This window comes from Vipera berus (genome assembly GCF_964194415.1).
Source record: "Vipera berus genome assembly, chromosome: W".
In the NCBI taxonomy this organism is placed as follows: Eukaryota; Metazoa; Chordata; class Lepidosauria; order Squamata; family Viperidae; genus Vipera; species Vipera berus.
In genome coordinates this window covers 69632068-69645003 of record NC_138210.1, presented here as the reverse complement: position 1 = coordinate 69645003, position 12936 = coordinate 69632068, and positions in this window count along the sequence as shown.

Here is a 12936-nt window from a genome sequence, read left to right as displayed (position 1 = left end):
CTGAAATATATTGATACTCAGAAAGAACAAGAGAGAGAACAGGACTCAGGAGAGAGACATAATTCACATATTCAAAACATTTATATGAATGTTTCTTTAAACAAAGAAAATATAAAGTTTTTTTTTTAAAATGGAGTTGTAGTCCAGTATAAAACAAATGGCATTCCAACACAAAGGAAAAGATAACATATCAGCTTGAAATAAAATTAACATAGAATTGCAAAAAAACAAACAAACAACCCCCAAAACCTTTGTAGTTTAATTGTGAGTGCTACTTAAGCCAGAGGACTTGTAATAAATATATAACAAATACTAAGAAGTTTAAAACTACCATATACTGTAATTTTGCTCATTTCACACAATAACAAGGCTATACTCAAAATCCTACAAGCTAGGCTTCAGCGGTATGTGAACCAAGAACCATAAGAAGTACAAATTATTATTATTTTTTTGAAAAGGCAGAGGAAATAGTGAACAAATTGCCAACATTTGCTGGATTATGAGAAAGCAAGTTAGTTCCAGAAAAACATTTACATCTGTTTCATCGACTATGCTAAAGCCTTTGATTGTGTGGATCACAACATACTGTGACAAGTTCTTAAAAGAGCTGGGAGTATCAGACCAACTGAGAAACCTCTATGCAGGTTCAATAAGCAACAGTTACAACTGGACATGGAACAAATGATTGGTTCAAAATAGGGAAAGGAGTACTACAAGGCTGTATATTTCACCCTGCTCATTTAAATTATGTGCAGAGTAAACCGTGAAAAACTCCAGGCTGGATAAATCACAAGCTGGATTTAAGATATCCAGGAAAAATATTAACAACCTCACATAAGCAGACAATATTACTTTAATGGCCAAAAAGTGAACAGGAAATAAAGAACCTCTTAATGAAGGTAAAATGGGAGAGTGCAAACGTTAGCTTGAAACTCAACATGAAAAAACTAAGATCATGGCATCTGGTCCCATCACTCCTGGCAAACAGAAGGAGAAGAAATGGAAGCAGTGATAGATTTTTTTTCCTTGGGCTACAAAATCACTGCAGATAGTGGCTTCAGCCATGAAATTAAGAGAGGCATACTCCTTGGGAGGAAAGCTATGGCAAACCTACACAGCATATTAAAAAGCAGAGACATCACCTTGCTGTCAAAAGTCTGTATAGTCAAAGCTATGGTTTTCCCAGTAGTAATGTAAAATTGTGAGAGTTGGACCATAAGGAAGGCTGAGCACCAAAGAATTGATGCTTTCAATTTTGGTGCTAGAGAAGATTCTTGAGCGCCCCTTGGAGTACAAGGAGAGTAAATCAGTCAATCCTAAAGGAAATAAACCTTGACTGCTTTGGAGGACAGATATTGAAGCTGAAGCTCAAATACTTTGGCCACCTAATGATAAGAGAGGACTCGTTGGAAAAGATCCTGATGCTGGGAAAGAAGGAAAGCAAAAGGAGAAGTCAAAGGATAGCAAAAGGATAGCAGAGGATGAGATGGTTATATAGTGTCTTCAGCACAATGAACATTAATTTGGGCAAATTCTGTGAGACAGTGGAGGATAGGGGGGCCTTCGGTGTTATGGTCCATGAGGTCACAAAGACTCAGACATGACTTAATGATTAAGCAACAACAATATATAGAATATATAGGGCTATAATAGTTGAATACTCTTCTTACTTATAAAGAACCTTATATTTGTAGCTGTGCTAAAACTTGATTTCAATTACAGTATAGTTAAAACCAAACAGACTAGAGGCAAGGAACTAACAAGTTAAAACACAATCTAATTGAAAAGGTCTATATGTATGTATGTATATACAGACAGACACAAAACCCTTTCCAGTTGTTGTTGTTAGCTGCGAAGTCATGTCCGACCCATCGCGACCCTATGGACAACGTTCCTCCAGGCCTTCCTGTCCTCTACCATCTTCTGGAGTCCATTTAAGCTCACGCCTACTGCTTCAGTGACTCCATCCAGCCACCTCATTCTCTGTCGTCCCCTTCTTCTCTTGTCCTCAATCTTTCCCAGAACCTTTCCAGTTACAATATGTTTTATCTAGATATTGTGTTATGTATTTGGCTATATTATCTTATGTTCAAAACAGAGAGAAAACTGGCCATAAGGCGTACTAAGTTATGGTAACCTAGATGGGATCCAGGATCACTTCACTTGGAGGAGTGATATGCATTCAATCTTAGCTCACATACAGAACTGGGCTACAGTGTCTGATATCCCCATTCCCGGACAGCTAGCAAGAGACAGTTGTAGTCAAGGTCCTTCTCCCACAGCTAATGTGTTGTGAATGGAGAAATATCTACATTTCTATTGATCATATGAATGGTCTTGAAGGACAGAAGGGAGAGCCACTATCAAGGTATCATTCAAATAAGAAGTACTTGAACCTTGATTAAGAAATATGATTTGAGAAAACATTTCCAAGAAACCTTAGTGTATCAAACAAAGAGAATATGGTACTGAGCTAAGCACATTCAGACTTGCAAGATTCAGTTACTACAGCTCTTGCAATAAAATTAGTCCTGAGCTACATGGTGATGGTTTCTCAGTCTGGTCTACCTTTTGGGGCTGAAAATGTCTTGGAGGTCTCTATATATGAGACAATACAGAAATACTTAAGTACAGGTGTTCCTCATTCAATGGCTGCTTGTTCAGCAATCATTTGAAACTGATCGGTGCAAAATGTATGGTACTGATGACTTCCTTGAAATTCCAGCTGTCACAACATCCCTGTGGTCATGTGATCACAATATTGGAACTTGGTAACTGGATTTCTGACTGTTGCAGCATCTCAAAATTACATAATTGGGATTTGTAACCTTTCTTGCAGGCTTTCCACAAGCAATGTCAATGGGGAAGTTGGAAGGAAGTTGGAAGCTGTAATCACATGAGTTGCTTCAAAACCTGTCCAGTCCTCACTTAACAATGATAATTGGGAACTGTCACAATTGCTTTAGTAAACTGCATGGTCAAATGACAGCATACTTTATAACTGTATCACTTAGCAATGGAAATTCTGGCCCTGATTACCGTAGTTCAGTAGGTATGATCTGTAAAATGTTCTGTATGATAGAAGACAGACTTACTTTTAAAATGTAAAATCTAAACTTAATTTTTAAAAAAAATAATTTGCAAACTATATTTTACCTATGAAACAAAGTCTCAGTAGAAGAGGTTAGGCCAGGGGTGTCAAACTGCATCATATAGAGGCCACACACACACACACCCAGCTCTGGCAATGCAAAAAAAGTCACGATACGTCACAACACATCACGTGACGTGGCGAGTTTGACCCCTTGGGTTAGGCAATGAGAAATAATGACCAAAGGGCAATGTCCTTTCTTTTACTGGATGTGTTCAAAGAGAGGCAGAATCAACATCTGCTGAGATGCTAGAATTTGAAATCGTGCACTAAGCCTAAATATACATTTTTTAAACCTATGATTCTTTCATCACTTGGGAGTATATATGTCTCACAAAAAGTAGGCTCAAAATTAAATCCTACCTTGGTCCTCTTTTATTAAGCACCTGAAATGTTAAAAACACCTTCACTCCCTTCTCTGCTATTCCTAGAACTCTGTTCCTGGAAGCATATAAGGCTGTCCTCATTCTTTTCCATTCCTTTGCTCCAAAACTAAGCATGTTTTGCTGTTAATTTCTGTGTGTAGAAATGCAGATGACATTCTAATGGTCTGTGAAGTCTCAGAAACTTATGCTTGATGGAAAGGGAACACCTGAATCCTTTTTTTGAGTAATCATGTCACAATATAATTATCAGTCCTTCCTCTTCCACACATGGAATGACCAATAAAGGCACGCCTGTACTTTCAACAATCACAGAACTGTGTGTGATTAAAAGCAACTATTCCAAAGAAAGCATCTAAAACAGGGGTGTAAAGCTGCCAGCCTGCAGGCTGCTTGTGTCACATGGGAACCGCACCCACCCCAGCTCTGGCAATGGGAAAAAAGTTGTGATACATCCTGACACTTCACGTGACATGGCAAGTTCAACACCCCTGATCTAGAAGAAAAAGCAACTACTGCACATCATGTGGATGGAATAGATCACCCCATTCTATTTATTAATAGACTGAATTTATGGCAGAGGGATGGAATGTAGTAAGGAGGTGAAATCTCAGGAGGGAGGGGATATATTTCAGACAAGGAAAAGACAACTCAGTTTGAATATTATGTGTGAGAGAAAAAAAATGAAAACAGTTCTTCCTGAATAGTTCACAGATTATACAGTGGATACATGTATTAAAGTGCTCAGTCTGGCAAGATTTTGTCTATAGGTATGAAACAAGAAAGAAACCATCTTGGAAGAATCACCATATCCCATTCTAAATTTTGCAGGCAGTTAATTTCATGGACAGTTAGTGCATTCTAAAAGATGTGGTTACAATTTTGTAGGATGCTATTTACAATTTTAACATCAGCATATAAATATTTCAATTGGTTCATCCATTACTGTATCTCACGTTTAAACCTAATGTCAATCCTTCAAGAAATTATTATTCACTAGAGCATATGGACAGATCTTACAATTTGCAGATATGGTGGTTTCTGTACTACTCTGCTTACAGAATTACCTGCCACCACGCTTGATTATGAAACTGTTTCCTCCCTTCTTTCACTATGGTTTTTTCCCTGGATTTGGATGAATACAGAGATTGCAAAGCATGTGCCACAGCATAGACCGCGTTGTAAATATTGTAACTCTGGCCTTGCATGTGTGTTTCAAACACAGATGTGGGAAGGGTCTCAAGCCTCTCCTGTCCAGTACATTTCTTCCCAGAGGTCTCAGTTTTTGAGTTTGCAAAGAAACAATCAAATGCCTGTTGCCAAAAATCTTTCCGAAAATGATCGTGCTGGTTGTTGTTTGCATTCAAGTTTTGAAGAAATTCCTGGAAGCCTTGGACCTCCTTTGTATGAACTGCAAAGGATAAAGCACCATGCAGGAAATGGATATCCCAAAATTTATGAAAGGCAACTGAAGTGTAATCTGTCTGAGCTGTTATGAGCCAAATCTTATTCTTCTTTGGCATATCCTCCACTTCTGAAAACTGGAGGAAGCTTCTCAGTGTTGATATGGACTGAGTTCCACCATATAAAATTACCACATTAGCAGTGCTGTTCATGAGAACATGGTAGATATGTAGCCCTTCATCTATGGTATCAGTAAAATCACTGTAAAAAGCTACATTTGGGAACTCCTCTATGAACTCAGTGCAGATGCCATGCTCAGAAAATGTGGGGAGAACCTCCTGGACAAATTTCTCTCCTTTCTCATCCTTTACTACAAGAATTCCAATCCAGATCCATCTAAAATATAGCAACAGCTGCAGGAGGCCCTTATGTTGGTGGGATTCATTCGGAAACATTTGCTGGAAGAAAGCTGCTTGAGTCTCTTTCTCCATGGCTGGAGCAGAGCCATAGGTCAACTGCAGGAAGATAAACATATGCAGTTGCAAAGGTCTATATAAGCCTCTGAAAGCATGAATATTCATTTGAGTCTTTGAGTGCCCCTGAGCTTATATAATTAAATATGAATTATATTTATTTAGAAATATCAACCCATATCACTATTAAGGTATCAGTAAATACCTTTTCCAGGAAGTAGTCTCATTCTGAATATTTGAATCTTAGTTCAGTGTCTGGAATTTGGATATATTTTGCTGTGTCAAATGGCCCCACCATCTGTTCAGAGTTATGATTACTCATTTTATTTTTTATTTTTATTTTAATCCCATTTATATCCCGCCCTTCTCCGAAGACTCAGGGCGGCTTACAATTTAAAGCACAAATCAATGTGCTTAGCAATAGCCTTCATTCTATGTATATGCCTGCTTATTAGGGCTTTCCCCCCCCCCAAGCGGCATTATTACAAAGTCAGCTTATTGCCCCCAACAATCTGGGTCCTCATTTTACCTACCTCGGAAGGATGGAAGGCTGAGTCAACCTTGAGCCTGGTGGGATGCGAACCTGCACTAATTGCAGGCAGCTGGTGTTACTTAAGGAGGCATTAGCCCCCTGCTCCACCAAGGCTCCACTAAGCCCACTCATGCTGTTATGCTAATCTTATCAAGCAAAAATAATATCTAGGAATCTGATAGGATTTTTAGGAATATCACCAAGATGTCACTCTTCAGGTAACAGTAAATACCTTTTCCTAGAAGTAGTCTCTTTGTGCATATGTCAAATTTGAACCTTGGAACAATTTCTAGAATTGAGAAATGTTTTGCTATGGCACATATCCCCACTGTCTATTCAAACTTACTCATTACTCAGGCAGCTCTACTGATCCTATCAAACAAAAAATAATATGTAGGAATCAGAAAAAAAAATCTCCTTTTCACAGAGGGAAGCATATACATACCTGTAGGGGTATGGCAAAATGATAGTGTATGTCTTCAGCACATCTTACCTGAGGAATTTTGTAGATGGAGAGCACAGTTGCCATGTGAAGAGAGATGTCAGGGGCTCCAATGACTGCAGCCAAGGTATTTGGGACTCCACACTTGTAGTTAGGGATGAATTTTCCCTGCGTGAAAGGCAGAACCATTGAGGCAAAATAGGTCCAGGTTGGACTAAAATTGCTGTTAAAAATGTGAAAGCCCAGCGTGATATTGGGTAGGATCTGAGGATTTTCATTAATCTGTTTTATAGTAAATGCTAATGCCAGAATATGCTGGTAATTCTGAAAAAATATTCTGTAAAACATTTTTTTTAAAAGTACATTAAGAAAGGTCTGCTTCACATTATGGCACTTGCAATCCTTCAGTACAAAACATTTTGTGGAATGTGTGAAATAATCCTTATTTCCGTGTTCTTATACTGTATGTGAGAATGTCCCGCTATCAAACAACAGCTTTTAAGAGTGACTTATATGCAGAAGGAAATTGCTACATTTTGCCACCATAATTATCAAATGAGAAAACTGATCATGGTAAATATGTGTTTCCCCTTTCTTAATGATAGTAGCAGCTTCATAAATTAAGCCACATTCCTGTATATTAATAGATATTTAGATATGTGTTATAAATGGAGATTTGAGCTCCATTTCAACATTACCTGGAGACTAAAGTAAAGTATAACTTCACATAAAATAAATCTAGACACTCTATTTTAGATGTTTTTTTCTGGAATTTTTGCCATTAGAAGAAACATTTCAAGCATTAGGTAATATACCAGCAAGGCTCAGAGATTAGCAATAAATTAATGATGTACTTACATAAGTCCATCATGAAATCCCTGAGAAGGATCTCGAATAAATTTAATGGGATTAGAAGATGCAAAGAAGGCAGAAATAATGCCAGCAATATTAATTTCTCCAACATGATGATAAGTATGCCGAATAGGAAGAGGCTGATGAAAGTCACATTGAGGGCCAGGATCCTTGCACACCACTTCAGGCAATACTATCAACATTAACTCCATGAATACTAACATCTTCCTTGAGTGTCTTCTTTCTGGGTGCAAATGCCTCTGTCTGCCACAAGTTATTTGAAGTGGATCAGAGTGACCTGCCTTCTTGAGATGTTCTTCAAACACAAATATCGAGTGCAACATACTAACAGATCAACTCACAGAGCCTTGGGGCTCCCAGCCATGGGTTGGAATATCATTGGGACAATAGATACCATTTCAGTGTCAGTTCCTCCTATTTTCATGAAGTCCCATAGGATTTGGAAGAGACAAACTGGCTAATTTCTTAATGATAATAACACAGTCACATATGTGAACATCTTCAAAACATGTGAGGTCCTCCAGAGGCAGGAATGCATGAACTGACAAACAATAAAATAATTAGATCCATAAATCAAAATAGAGATGTAAATATATGTATGGGTAAATGCAGAGTGAGCGCCTGTTACTCGTCCCAGCTTCTGCCAACCTAGCAGTTCGAAAGCACGTAAAAATGCAAGTAGAAAAATAGGGACCACTACGGTGGGAAGGTAACAGCGTTCCGTGCGCCTTTGGCGTCTAGTCATGCCGGCCACATGACCACGGAGATGTCCTCGGACAAGTGCTGGCTCTTCGGCTTTGAAACGGAGATGAGCACCGGCCCCTAGAGTCGGAAACGACTAGCACGCATGTGCGGGGGAAACTTTACCTTTACCTTTTTAAATGCATTACTATAGCTATTCTATTCTATTCTATTCTGTTCTATTCTATTCTATTCTATTCTATTCTATTCTATTCTATTCTATTCTATTCTATTCTATTCTATTCTATTCTATTCTATTCTATTCTATTCTATTCTATGCCATGCCATGCCATGCCATGCCATGCCATGCCATGCCATTTCATTCTATTCCATTCCATTCCATTCCATTCCATTCCATTCCATTCCATTCCCTTCTGTTCCATTCTTCCACTACACTAAACTACACGACTCTCCATTCTCTACTCTCCATTCCATTGCAATTTTGTTCATGTATTCTTCCAGAAATTTGGATTTTTATTGCAATAGTTAGTTGTTATGTGATTGAATTCTACTGTTCAAGATTGCATATGATGCATTAGGATGCTAATTTATGAAGACTTCATTGGAAAACAGAAGAATGACAGTGTGGTAAGCATACAGCAGAGTGAAGATAGGTTTCCTAGCCACAGAACAGAGGGGGAAAAATCAGCTTTGGTAAGGGCTCAAACCCTTGCTCTCTTCATAAAATATGCTAAGTACAGTTCAACTTAGAACTGTCTCACTCCTTGCTACTAACCTTACAACTTTAACTGAGTGCAGAATTATGGTCATACGTCCAGCAAAAAAAATCATAAATGATGCTTGCATGACTTTGAGATGTTGCAAGCACTCATAAATGCGGGCTCTTTGCTGAGCATTCAAAATGTAATCATGTCACCACAGGAGTTAAGTAGCCTTGGAGATGTCCATTATAACTTTGAACTGTCACCAAGAAATTGTATCTTGAAAACTGCTTTTAGTTGCAGGTGTCAGTGGTCAATGAAGGAAGTAGGTAGTTTTTGCCACAATCTTTCAATCCAATCCCCTTCAGATTTATGAAAACAGCACTGAGCAACCTCAGGAGGTATAATGTACTTGGCAGAAAGTTGGAGCAGTTGCAGCTCTGGAGGATTTATTTGAATTTACTAGATTTATTTTTGTGTCAGAGATTTCATTGGAGAAAACACATTGCCAGCTGGAAGATCTTTTAAATTTACCCCATGTTTTAACAGAAAAACAAAACAACAGAGTTGGAGGAGACTTTGGGAGTTTTCTACTCCAGTCCCCTGCTCAAAAAGGAAATCCTATACATTTTTGTAGGTGATCACTAAACATGATATGCTTAAGAGAATTCCTTCTGTCTGATTGCTTCAGAAACAATTCATAGGCTTTCCATGGTTAAACAGAAGCCTTAATTGTATTTAACGCTATTTATTTTTACACATTATAGGGTGCATATGAATTAAGGGGACAAGTACAGACAAATTTATAATTCACATTTAACCTACAGTATATATTTAGTCAAGGGACGCGGTGGGTCAGTGGGTTAGGACGCTGAGCTTGTCGACCAGATGGTCGGCAGTTTGGTGGGTCAAATCCCGAGTGCTGCATATCAGAGTGAGTGCCTGTTACTCGTCCCAGCTTCTGCCAACCTAGCAGTTCAAAAGCACGTAAAAATGCAAGTAGAAAAATAGGGACCACTATGGTGGGAAGGTAACAACGTTCTGTGCGCCTTTGGCGTCTAGTCATGCCGGCCACATGACCATGGTGACATCCTCGGACAATCGCTGGCTCTTCGGCTTTGAAACGGAGATGAGCACCGGCCCCTAGAGTCGGAAACGACTAGCACACATGTGCGGGGGAACCTTTACCTTACCTTTACCTATATATTTAGTCAGAGCTCAGCATCACATACTGAAATATGTCAATAAATCAATTTGAATGTTGTAATCTCCAGACTGATGAATCTAGTACACTGGTTTGCAGCTTTTACCTCAAAACAAGAAAAACATTGTCCATAATTAACAGAGGGCCAAAGTAAATGGTTCAATATTCAGTACCAAGTACAGATATTTTTTTTCTTTCCTCAGGACATTTGTTCTTAGCCTAGTCGGAGGTGATGCTCTGAGACTTTCATCAATAAAGGCATTTTTATGCTATATAAATAAAGGCAGATCAATTTAGATTCAAACAGCTAACCTGATTTAAGCCTACTGGCCACGTGATGGATTCTATAGAAATACTGAAGAACTTATTTACTGGAGCTGTGGGATTTATCACTCCAACTTTGCCCCTAAGAAAGGACTGGTTTGGGAATGTGATCCAATTGATGATATCAAATCCACCAATAAATTGTCCATTTTTATCAAAGGAGATCTTTTCAACAACACTGTTATTGAATCTGACTCTTCTCATAATATAATGTATCTGAAATCCAGAGACAGTTGGAGGAGAAAAGGACAGAGATCAAAACTTATCTCTGATGGTTCTTTAAACAAAGCAAATATAAACATTTTTTTTATTTTAATTTTAGGCCAGTTTTAAACAAATAACAAAAACAATCATTCCAAAATAGAGGTAGGTGTACAATATCAGATTACTGAAATAAAATTAACATAGAATTTCAATAGATAAGTAAACCCAATTTGGAAAAAAATAAAACTAGGTAGTTTAATTTCTAAAGATACTTAATCCCGATTTCTTGTGATAAATATATAAGAAATACTAAGATGTATAAGGCTATGAAGGTTTAATATTATTCTTATTTATAAAGGGTCTTATACTTGCTAAAACCATGCTAAAGTATAACTGAAATATTGCAGCCACAATACAATAAACTAGAATCAAGAAAATAACAATGTAAAAGAAATTGTAATTGAAAAAATATATACAATATGTATGTATGTAATGTATGTATACCCACCCACCCGCAGATAAACACACTCAAGTATACTTTTTAGTTACATTATATTTTTATCTTATTGATTCATATATTTGAATATATTATCTTATACTTCAGACAATCCTATTAGCAGTAACTCCGTGAATACCAAGATTTTGCATGAATGTCTTCTTTCTGTGAACAAATGCCTCTGCCTGCAACAAGATCTTTGAAGTAAATCAAACTGACTTCTCTTCTTGAGATGTCTTTCAGGCAGAACTAAAGAATGAAACATACTATCAAATTCACTCAGAGAGTTTTGGAGCTCCCCGCCATGGGTTGGACTGGGGACAATATATAGCAGACATGTCAAACTCGCGACGTCACATGATGTCGCACGACGTATCGGAACTTTTTCCCATTGCCGGCAATGGGATGTGCGCAGTTTCTCCGTGATGCACCAGCCCGTGGGCCAGCAGTTTGACACCCCTGATATATAGCATCCTTCAAGGTCAGTCAGTTTCTCCTTTTTCCATGGAGTCCCATAGGATTTGCAAGAGACATACTGGTTAATTCCATAATGATCATGAGACAGTCACATATGTGAACATCTTCAAAACATTCAGGGCCTCCAGAAGAGGAACCCAGGAGCCACAAGATAAAAATAAAATTATTAAAACCTTATAGCAAAGTATAGGCATTGATGTAGCTTCATTCTTTTCTGTTCTGTTCACCCTTTACACTACACTAAACTATTCCACTCTCCATTATACTCCATTCCATTTCAATTACAGGTAGTCATCAAGATACAACTATAATCGCACTTATCCATTATGGTCGCATGTCATGGCTGTTATTACGTGAAACATGTCACTTAACACCCTCCCCCATCTCTGCTCACCCCCAATGAAACATAAAATGAATGTGTAGGTCATTAAGTGAAGTATAGGTTGCCTCCTGGGTGGTGGAAGCTGTTAGAAAGCTACAACAGGTTCAGGCCCACCTGCCCTGGCCTTCCCAACTCCTCCCCACCCCTGAAATAACCCATGCTCCACTTCCCACCCCTTGGGTCCATTCAGGCCTTTTCCCACTCCCATCAGTTTCTCTGAGGACTTAGGCCTAATTCCTACCAAACACTTTTTCTCCTCACCTTTTGAAGAACTCTGAGAATGTCCAGAGTACTGGACTTCCTTTTTTGTGTGTGGCTGTATGGCATGGTAGCACATTTTGTCACATTCAGGTCATTGCTGCATGGTCCAGGGATAAACTCTTTCATTTTGCTACCTGAACAAATTCTGCACTCTGCAGCATTCAGAAATTTCTACAGCACTGTGGTGACCTCTCTAAGGCAAATGAATGAATCAGCTTGTCTGGTGGCCACCATTTTGTCCCCTGCCTAACCCCAACATACATTATATAGGATGTCAGGCAAAGAGAAAAAATTGTTAAAACTTTCTTTTCATGAGCTGATGTTTATTGTTCAGTTCAGGTCTCATCACAATGATAAAACACTTGGGAAGAAAGATACACACCAATAAGCCAGCACTGGAGGAGATCATGGAGAAGATCTCCACGGCCAGCATATATTTTCCCCTTGTGCTTAGATAGGTTGGAATAAAGCACAGCCAAACACTGCAGAAAACCAACATGCTGAAGGTGATGAATTTGGCTTCATTGAAACTGTCAGGCAACCTCCTAGCTAGAAAAGCAGCAGAGAAGCTAAGCAGACCAAGAAAACCCATAAAGCCCAAAACACAATAGAACATAACCGATTCCTCATTGCACTCCATGATGACTTCTTCAGACATTGACTGCATATCAACATCTGGATATGGTGGGGAGGTGATCAGCCATGCAGCACAAAAACATATTTGAACAAGAATGCAAGATAAAAGAATGAGACTGACCATTCTTCCCCCCACCCATTTCCTTAATTTGGAACCAGGTTTGGTGGCCATGAATGCTAGAACCACAACAAAGGTTTTCGCCAATATACAAGAAACTGCCACGGAAAAGATGAGGCCAAAAGCTGGTTGTCGAAGGAGACACACAATTGTGTTGGGTCTCCCGATAAATA